The sequence below is a fragment of the Elephantulus edwardii genome, unplaced genomic scaffold (assembly GCF_000299155.1).
Source record: "Elephantulus edwardii isolate Elephantulus edwardi_28Jun2011 unplaced genomic scaffold, EleEdw1.0 scaffold00009, whole genome shotgun sequence".
Taxonomy (NCBI): domain Eukaryota; kingdom Metazoa; phylum Chordata; class Mammalia; order Macroscelidea; family Macroscelididae; genus Elephantulus; species Elephantulus edwardii.
The window spans coordinates 30,287,743-30,297,398 of record NW_006399759.1 but is presented as its reverse complement, the minus strand read 5'-3'; the positions used below and the strand labels follow the sequence as shown (position 1 = coordinate 30,297,398).

The window sequence follows — 9,656 nt, the reverse complement described above, 5'->3', positions numbered from 1 at the left end:
GCAACAATGAATGAATGGAATCCCAAAATCTCTGTAGATGTTCATTGAAATGAAAAATAAACAACCTAAATTAAAAAACAAACAAACAAACAAACAAAAAAACTAGAGTTCAGGAGTCTGGTAGTTATAGTGCCCAGAACTATCATAGTACTAAGACAATGAGGAGGGTTACTTGCTCTACCCTGTGGATTTGGTGTCAAGAAGTGATCAAAGATAGGTAAGAGAATAGTTTTGTTTGTTCCTTGTTGTTGTTGTTGCTAAGTGCCATCGAGTAGTAGACGACTCACAGTGACCCTATGAACGAAAGAACTGAACACTTGTATAACTTTCATCTTGAGAGAGAGAGGGGTGGAGTTGGGATAACGGAGGCAAGGGTACACATATCTGTACAGGCTACTGGTAAACAAAGGTATACAGACATACCACAGGGGAAATAAGCCTTATTTTCTGGGTAGATAAAGAGAGTGTTAGATTAACTTGAAGCTGGTGGCCTGTGGTGCCTGCAGAGGTGATAGGGTGGCTACTGTTAGAAGGTTTAAGCCGACTCCTTTACAGTCTTGATAAGTTTTGGGTTTGGGCAGCCTGATTTGGTGTTTTGTTTCTTTAACAACTTCATGTTCACTGGGTAGGACTGAAAGTGTGGTAGATCCTTTAAGAGTTACATTACAAGTAAAAGGGGGTGTGGAGAGGTGTTAGTATTGAGGACTTGTTTAAAACATACAGGAATGGAGATTGTTATAGAGTTTGAAGAGAGTGAGAAGGTTTTCTGAAAACATGTGTAGGCAAACTGGTCCCCAAATCACTGATACGTAAAACAAGCTCCAGGTAGTGTGAGAAGGGGATATAGGATAAGCAGAAAAGGAACAGAATTTGAACTCTATCTGAGAGAGATCACAGATAAAGAAATGGGATAATACTATAATTGTGGGACCTATTATCTGGCCAGACATTTGGGTCATTTAATTTATATGTGAGCAGGTGGTGTTATAATAGAATATTAGGTGACTGGGTATGAGATTGAGAAGTTCCATTTTAGAACAAGTCTCACAGATGTGACTGTGTGAGGAAAGGAGATATTCTCAATGATTGGCAGCATCCTAACAAAGACTGGCAATGTGATCAGTGATCAGGAGAGATGGGATGTCTCCTTTCAAGCTTCAGAGTAGAAATGGGAAATCCCCATGACAGACATGAAAGGAAGCAGGCCTCTTCAAAAATCCATCAAGTCAGACCATTTTCCACAGACACAACCTTGGGATTTTATCTGACAAGTGAAAGGGACTGGATGATGGCTTTGATTGTATAGTCTGAAAAATCCTGAAGGAAAAAAAAAGACTTACACAATATGAGATAGTAGGCAAATTTTAGAATTCAGTTTTCTCATGAGAAGACAGAATTAAGAGCAGGAAAAGCTCCTTACATAGGTCATCAAAACACTAGGTAATCAAAATTTTAGACGAACCAGTGTCTTAGGATAAGAAAGAATTCTCAAAGGTAAAGGCAAAAAATCAAGGGGTTTAATCACTGTCCAAATGAGGAGAGGGACATTGTATCAAGAGAGGATACTGGTCCTGAGGGTAAGGTGCTTGGAGTTTTTATGATAAATACAAGGGCTAGGGAAGAAAAGGGAGGGGATAGCTGGAAACAATGGTGTCATTAAGAGCAAGTGCTCAAGTTAGTGGATCCTGAGGTGTCTGGGAAGTGCCTTAGTAAAGTAGATGGGTGATTGGATGCTACTCTCTCAGAACCTTAGGTGAGCTGCTGCTTCCTTTGGAGTTTGAAGATGTGTGTGTGTGTGTTTGTGTGTGATTTTTCTACCCGAAAGAAGAGGGCTTGAAAGCATTTTTAATATTGAAAAGGTCAATTGATCTTTTAATTGCAGTCCCACAGGATCGAGTCTAACTACACCAGAGCATTTTATAGGCTATGATCTTTATAAAATCAACCTTTATAATATTTACAAAATCAGTGGCTATGTGCTAACCATAAGTTTGGAGATTGGAACCTACCAGCTCTTCCATAGGAGAAATTGTGTGGTGTGGTCTATGTTCATAAAGATTTACAGTGTTGTAACTCTATGGGATAATTCTACTCTGCCTTGGAGTTGCTAAATTGGAATAAACTTGATAACAAGAGGTTTGGAATAGTTAAAGGAACAGATTGCCAGGTCTTGTTCCTTCAGAGTCACTGTATGAGTTCAAATCACTAACCTTGTGATTTAGTAGATGAGCACTTAATTGTTACACTCCTGGGATTTTTTAAGATGTGACATACTTTGAGCATGTTGCAAGGAGGGACTGGTCCTTGGAGAGGGACATCATGTTTGGGAGAGTGGAGGGACAGCACAGGAGAGGAAGACTTTTGATGAGGAGGATCGGTTCTGTGATTGAGGTGGTGGGAATGGATGTGTCAGAGATACAAGGTTGGCACAGGATAGAACAGCATTTAGGGCTCTTGTACATAGGGTCGCTGTGAGTTGCAAGTGCCTTGTTGGCACATAACAATAAACAACAACATAACTAATGACTCAATTTACTGTCCCTGAATCAAAACCAACTTGTAGCTAACCCTCTAGTGGATTTTCAGATGCTAACATTCTTGGCACCAGTAGCCAGGAAATTAAAAGATGCATTGCGATGGGAAAGTCTGCTGTTAGGGATCTCTCCAGGGTACTGAAGAGCAATGGTGTCACTCTGGAGACTAAAGTGTGACTGATACAAGCCATGGTCTTCACAATCAATTGTTATACATCAGAGAGTTGGACAGTGATTAAGGAGAATAGAAGGAGAATTGACACCTTTGAGCTGTGGTGCTGGAGAAGAGTATTGAGGGTACTGTGGATTGCCAAGAAAATAAACAGATTCATCCTGGAAAGGGCTAAACTGGGCTGCTCCTTGGAGACAAGGATTCTGAAGCTTCGTCTGACATACTTTGGACATGTTGTAAGGAGGGAACCAGTTCTTGGAGAGGGACATCATGCTTGGGAGGGTGAGGGACAGTGAAGGAGAGGAAGGCCCTCTATGAGGTGGATTGATTCAGTGACTGGGGTAATCAGGATGACAGTGTGATTGGCATAGGATAGAGCAGAGTTTAGGGCTGTTCTACAGAGGATCGCTATGAGTCGCAAGTGACTTGATGGCACATAACTACAACAACAACATAAGTTGTTCAGAATAAGACTGTCCATCTTTCTCTTAAGGAACAGCTGGTGGATGACCACAATTAAAAAAAAAAAAAGTCAACCACAATTCTCCGTTAGTCTCAAATCATAGAGAGTCTAATCTATATGTTTGTTGTTGTGTACTGTCAAATCAGAATAGACTCAAGGCTGACCCTCCAATGGGTTTTCAGAGTCAATAAATTTCATAGGAGGAAATTGCCTATCTTTCTTCTGGGAAATAGGGGTGAGTGGTGGATTCAAACCATGTATCTAAGATACAGTCTAATGAATCTAAGATACATTAGTTATTTACTTGTTTTGATAATAATAATACACCTAAATCTGGAGGACAGAGAGATGGCCAACTGACTGGAAAAGATTGATATTTGTTCCCATTCCAAACAACGGTGACTCAACAGAGTGCGGAAATTATTGAACAATATTATTAATATCACATGCAAGCAAGATTCTGCTGAAAATTATCCAAAAGTGTTTGGAGCAATACGTCAACAGAGCACTGCCAGATGTGCAGGCTGGATTTAGAAGAGGTTGTGGTACTAGGGATATTATAGCTAATGTTAGACGGACCTTGGCAGAAAGCAGAGAATACCAGAAAAGTGTCTATCTGTGCTTCATTGACTATGCAAACGCTTTTGACTGTGTGGATCACAACAAGCTATGGCTGACTGAGAAGAATGGGAATCCCAGAATATTTGATTGTGCTAATTGGAAAACCTATACTTGGACCAAAAGGCAGTCATCAGAACAGAGCTAGGAGACACTACATGGTTCAAAATCAAGAAGGGGGTCCGTCAGGGACGTATTTTATCTCCATACCCTTTCAATCTGTATGCAGAACTGATCATCCAAGACCCTGGGCTGTATGAGGAGGAATGTGGCATTAGGATTGGTGGAAGAATCATCAACAACCTGCGTTATGTGGATGACACAACCCTGCTTGCAGAAACTGAGGAGGATCTGAAGCTCTTGCTGCAGAAGGTCAAGGACTGCAGTCTTCAATATGGATTGAAGCTCAATATCAAGAAGACAAAGATTCTTACCAATGGGCCAATTGGCAACATCAGTATGGATGGTAAAGAGATTGAGATAGTTAATAGTTTTAGTTTACTTGGCTCCACAGTCAACACTCTTGGTACCAGCAGCCAGGAAATCAGGAGACGAATTGCAATGGGAAAGTCAGCTATGAGGGACCTCTCAAGAGTACAATGACAAGAACAATGACATCAGGCTGGAGTAAGCTGTGCCTGATCTGGGCCATAGTCTTTGCAATTACGTGCTACGCATCAGAGAATTGAAGAGTGACTAGGGATGACAGAAAGAGAATTCATGCCTTTGAATTTTGGTGCTGGAGAAGAGTGTTGAATATGCCATGGATTGCTAGGAGAACAGGTTTGTCCTGGAGAGGGTGAAGCCAGGTTGTTCCTTGGAGTCAAGGATTCTGAAGCTTCGCCTGACATACTTCGGGTATATTGCAAAGAGAGACTGGTCCTTGGAGAAGGACATCATGTTTGGGAGAGTGGAGGGATGGCGCAGAAGAGGAAGACCCTCGATGAGATGGATAGATTCTGTGATTGGGGTGGTGAGTGTGTCAGAACGGTGAGGTCGGCACAGGATAGAGCAGAATTTAGGGCTCTGGTACATAGGGTCACTGTGAGTCGCAAGCGACTCGATGGCACATAACAACAATAACAACAGCATAGCTATAACATACCTCATTCTGTATAGCTTAATACATATGAATATATCATCACTGGTAGGCATCTGTAGGCTGCAGGCCACAGTCTATCAGTCACTACTAGCTCCTTTAATTCAAAGGACATCCCTGATAATTTTACTGTTTATAAGAGGCAGTTATGGTGTAAGGAGAGGACCACTCATTTGACCGTTAATCCTAACCTCCTGCAGATGGAAGGAAAGAGGATAGTGTTGGTATATACTGGGGCAGATCAAAGGGATTAGCAGGTCATTCTTTTAGCCAAATCTTCCAGATAGGGAGAATATAATCCTGACCACAAACAGAGCAAAGGTTTCTAACAATGCCTTTGAAAAGGCCACAGTAAGACTGAGTCATTTTACAAATGGAATTCACAGACACAAAAGAATTTAATGAAACAATGTATGAGCAAGAGCCTGTGGTGATGAAGGAAAAAGTTCAAGCTGCTCTGAAAGACCTGGAAAAACCAAAGTCCAAGGAATTGGTGGCAAACCAATTGATATATTTCAACCAACAGATGTGCTTAACAAGTTGTGCCAAGAAATCTGGAGGACAACCACTTGGCCAATTGACTGGAAGAGTTCTATATTTGTTCCCATTCCAAAGAAAGGTGATCCAACAGAGTGAGGAAATTATCGAAGAATATCGTTAGTATCACATGCAAGCAAAATTCTGCTGCAAATTATACAAAAACTACTGGAACAGCACCGCAACAGAAAACTGCCAGATGGGCAGGCTGGGTTTAGAAGAGGCCGTGATACTAGCTAATGAAAGCAGGGAATACCAGAGGAACATGTATCTGTGTTTCATTGACTATGCAAAGGCATTTGGGTGGATCATAACAAACTGTGGCTGACTCTGAGAAGAACACTTGCTCGTTCTAATGCAAAACCTATACTTGGACCAGGAGGCATTCGTCAGAACAGAGCAAGGGAACACTGCATGGTTCAAAATTGGGAAAGGTGTACACCAGGGATGTGTCCTATCTCCATACCTTTTCAACCGGTATGCAGAACAGATTATCCAGGAGGCTGGGCTCTATAAGGAAAAATGTGGCATCAGGATTGGAGGAAGATTCATCAAGAATCTGCCTTATGCAGATGACACAACCCTGCTTGCTGAAATTGAGGAAAACCTGAAGTACTTGCTGTATAAGGTCAAGGGCTCCAGTCTTCAATACGGATTGATGCACAATAACAAGAAAACAAGGATTCTCACCACTGGGCCTATTGGCAGCATCATGATAGATGTTGAAGAGACTGAAATTGTTAACAGCTTTAGTTTGGTGGCTCCACAATCAATACTCTTGGCACCAGCAGCCAGGAAATTAAAAACTTATTTCATTGGGTAAGTCTGCTGTCAGAGACGTCTCCAAAGTACTGAAGAGCAATGATGTCAATCTGGAGAAAAAAGTGCGTCTGATACAGGCCTTGGGTTTTGCAATCACTTGCTATGTGTTAAAGAGCTGAACAATGACTAGGGATGCTATAAGGAGAATTGAAGCCTTTGTGCTCTGTGTTGGAGAAGATTATTGAATGTACCATGGACTCCCAGGAGAACAAACAGGTTCATGCTAGAGAGAGTGAGACCAGGCTGCCCCTTGGAGGCCAGGATTCTGAAGCTTCATCTGACATACTTTGGATGTATTGTAAGGAGGAACCAGTCCTTGGAGAGAGACGTCATGCTTAGAGGGTGGAGGGACAGCACAAAAGAGAGGAAGATCCTCCATGAGATGTATTAATTGGGTGTCTGGGGTAATGGAGTAGGTGTGTTTGAGATAGTGAGATGGGCACAGATAGAGGGGTTTAGGGCTGTTGTACATAGGGTCATTATGAGTAACCAGTGACTTGATGGCACATAATAATAACAACAGAAACAATAACAACAAAGACAAATTAAAAACAAATTTCAAATTAAAAGACAAATTTCAAAACAACGAGGCAATTAAACCAGTATAACAACTAAATTTGAGGTTTTGATTTGACCAGTTATTTGATTTTACCAGTCCAAAAGCTGCATCTTTTAATTTGTTTGAAGGAAATTATCAATGATAGCCATAAAATTGCATGTAAAAGATATTCACATCAGTATTATTATTTGAGCTGGTGGAAAGGAAAAAGGAGAATCCTGAGTGAAAGGAACTGGCTAAGAAGTCATAATGCCTTAATAATGTAAAGTCCTAAATAGTTATTTAAAACAATGTTGTGGAAGAATGTTAAATAACCACAGTCTCTTGTTGCTGTTGTTTTTAAGTGCCGTCGAGTCGCCTGCGACTCATAGTGACCTTATGCACAACAGCCCTATACTCTGTTCTGTCCTGTGCCAATCTCATTGCCTCCGACACACTTATCCCGACTGCCCCAATCACCAAATCAATCCATCTTCTAGAGGGCCTTCCCCTCCTGTGCCTGCCCTCCACCCTCCCAAGCATGATGTCCCTCTCCAAGGATGGGTTTCTCCTTACAACATGACCAAAGTACATCAGAGGAAGCCTCAGAGTTGCAGAAAGAAGCGACTCAGGGGAGACACTCTGGGGCAAATCACCAGGAACACCTCTTTAGTAAAAGGAAGTCTTTTATTATGCCAAATGTCTGAGGTCTGCTTTGTCCCAGGCTTTTTATAAGTAACTGAGGAAAAAACTGTTCTACTAATTTCTCATTGGTGGTTTAAAATCATTGTAATTAGTTTACAAATTCACCAGGATAAGAGGGGATGAGTTTGGAGGTGTCCTGGCTTTCCAGATAAGAAAATATCCTTACAAGGTTACTAGCCCTGTAGAAAAAGAAACATTCTCACAGAATCCTTTCTGGATTTTCATATAAGGAAGCACCTTCAGAGCCTCTATTCTCTTGTCCTAAAATTCAAATATTCTTGCAGAGCCTCTTCTTTGCCAGGGCTTATCTTTCAAAATTACCAAAACAAAACAGTCCTGTGGACTCTGGTAAGCCCAGACTAAAAGTTTGTTTCATAAACTGTTACCTTTTGGAAGTAGATCACCCAGTGTCTCCTCATCCAGCTCCTCTAACTGGGCCTGGCTATATCTGAGCTGGATTTGATTCAACACATCTGTAAGCAAGAGGACAAGGGTATCTTCACTGGGTGATGATTAGCAGACAGAGTGGCAGCAGTTCTTAAGCCACAAATTGGAGGTGGTGGCCAAAGTGATGAAACTCCTCCCCAGCCATGCCTTTCCCCCACTGTTTCCAGTTCTTCAAGATAATTTAGAAGTTCAGCTGGGTTTACAACAATATATAGTCACTTCAGGGTCAGGACACAGGTTGACCACCACAGCAGAGAATGACTGCTGGCAACTGCACTGCTCCCTGAGAGGTTTGAGTTCCCTGCTTCAGGCTGTCGACCAGCTTGCCGAGTAGTTTATCTTTTATAAGCAATGTGTTTGCTGCCTGGTTCAAGGATGCCTTCACTGTGGTGGAGAGATTAGTAAGAGTTACGCTGAATGGATCTCAGATAAAATGCGGTGCCATCAGTACTGAAACCTGATCTCATTGATGTACATGGTCAGTCGTTGGCTACTCTCCAGGTTTACTGACGCTGGTTATCCCAGTACTACAGTGAAGTTCATCGGCAGAACACATAACAGTTTGTTTCCCTGGCCTCTACTACCATGGACGCAATCACACTTCTAATCAGCTCCAAGGTCCAGGTAAGTTGCTCCTGTCTGCCTGCCACTTACTGGTCTCACTCGTCACTACCATGCGGCCAGTCTTTCTGATCAGCATCCCCACAGTCCAGAAAGTACTCAACAGAATCACTGACGCCTCTGCCCAGTGGCTGGTCAACAAGGCTCAGGTGTTGGTGTTCCGATCTCTCTCTAATATCCTGCTGCTTCCATGGCCAAACCTTCCAGAGAATGAACAGCAGTGGCCCGTGCACTCCATCAACCATGCCAGCCTCATCTCCACACTCTCCAGAGACTATTGCAACCTGAAGCCAATGCTGTCACTCCACAGAGGAAGGTGCCACTGGATGATACCAAAGTGATCATCCACCAGACACTCGGTGTCTTAGAAGATATTGTGCAGAATATCTGGGAAGTCCACCAAGTCCTAGCAGATCTGCTACCAGTTGATGCAGAATTCTATCTAGGTCTCCCTGGTCCTCTTCCCAGCTTTCATCCATCAGTCAGAGGTTACTGATGAGATGATGAGATACTTCCTCTCTCTGTTTTGAGGCCTTAGAGTCCAGAACAGATCATATAGATGTTCCTCAATGTTTACCAGAAAGCAGTTGGTGAAGAGCATCCTCCGTGAAGGCAGCACAGTCTGAAATGTGGTCAAGAAGTTCCTGACAATCCTGCAGGTGGTGGTTCAAGGAATCTATCTGTCCAGGTGTGCAAGCCTTTCCTCCACAACATCATCTCCCTGTGCACAGATCAGGTGTACCCCATCACTGCTGAGCATCCCTCCCCTAATGTAAAGGCCAAACTATTTGAGCTGCTTTTCCAGACGCTCCATCACAACTGAAGGTACTTCTTCAAGTCCAGTGTCCTGGCCAGTGTCCAGAGGGGGATTACTGAGGAGCAGTGCTCAGGCTGTTCGTTCATAGGGTTGCTATGAGTCGTCTACGACTCGATGGCATTAAACAACAATAACAATGACGATGACCAAGAGAGAGCTACGTTGGCCTAGTGGAAGGAAGCTGTGCAACGAAGCCGAAGGTGGGTGATTGTCATCTGTGGCCCTCGGCCAGGTTCAAATTGTCTTCCTGTCAAACATTCTTCTAGGTGGTATAGCACTGGTC

At 42.7% G+C, this 9,656-nt stretch overlaps 1 pseudogene; it reads left to right on the top strand.

Moving 5' to 3' along the window:
- The window catches only part of LOC102851330, a 50,523-nt pseudogene that overhangs the window by 1,230 nt on the left and 39,637 nt on the right, over positions 1-9,656 (top strand).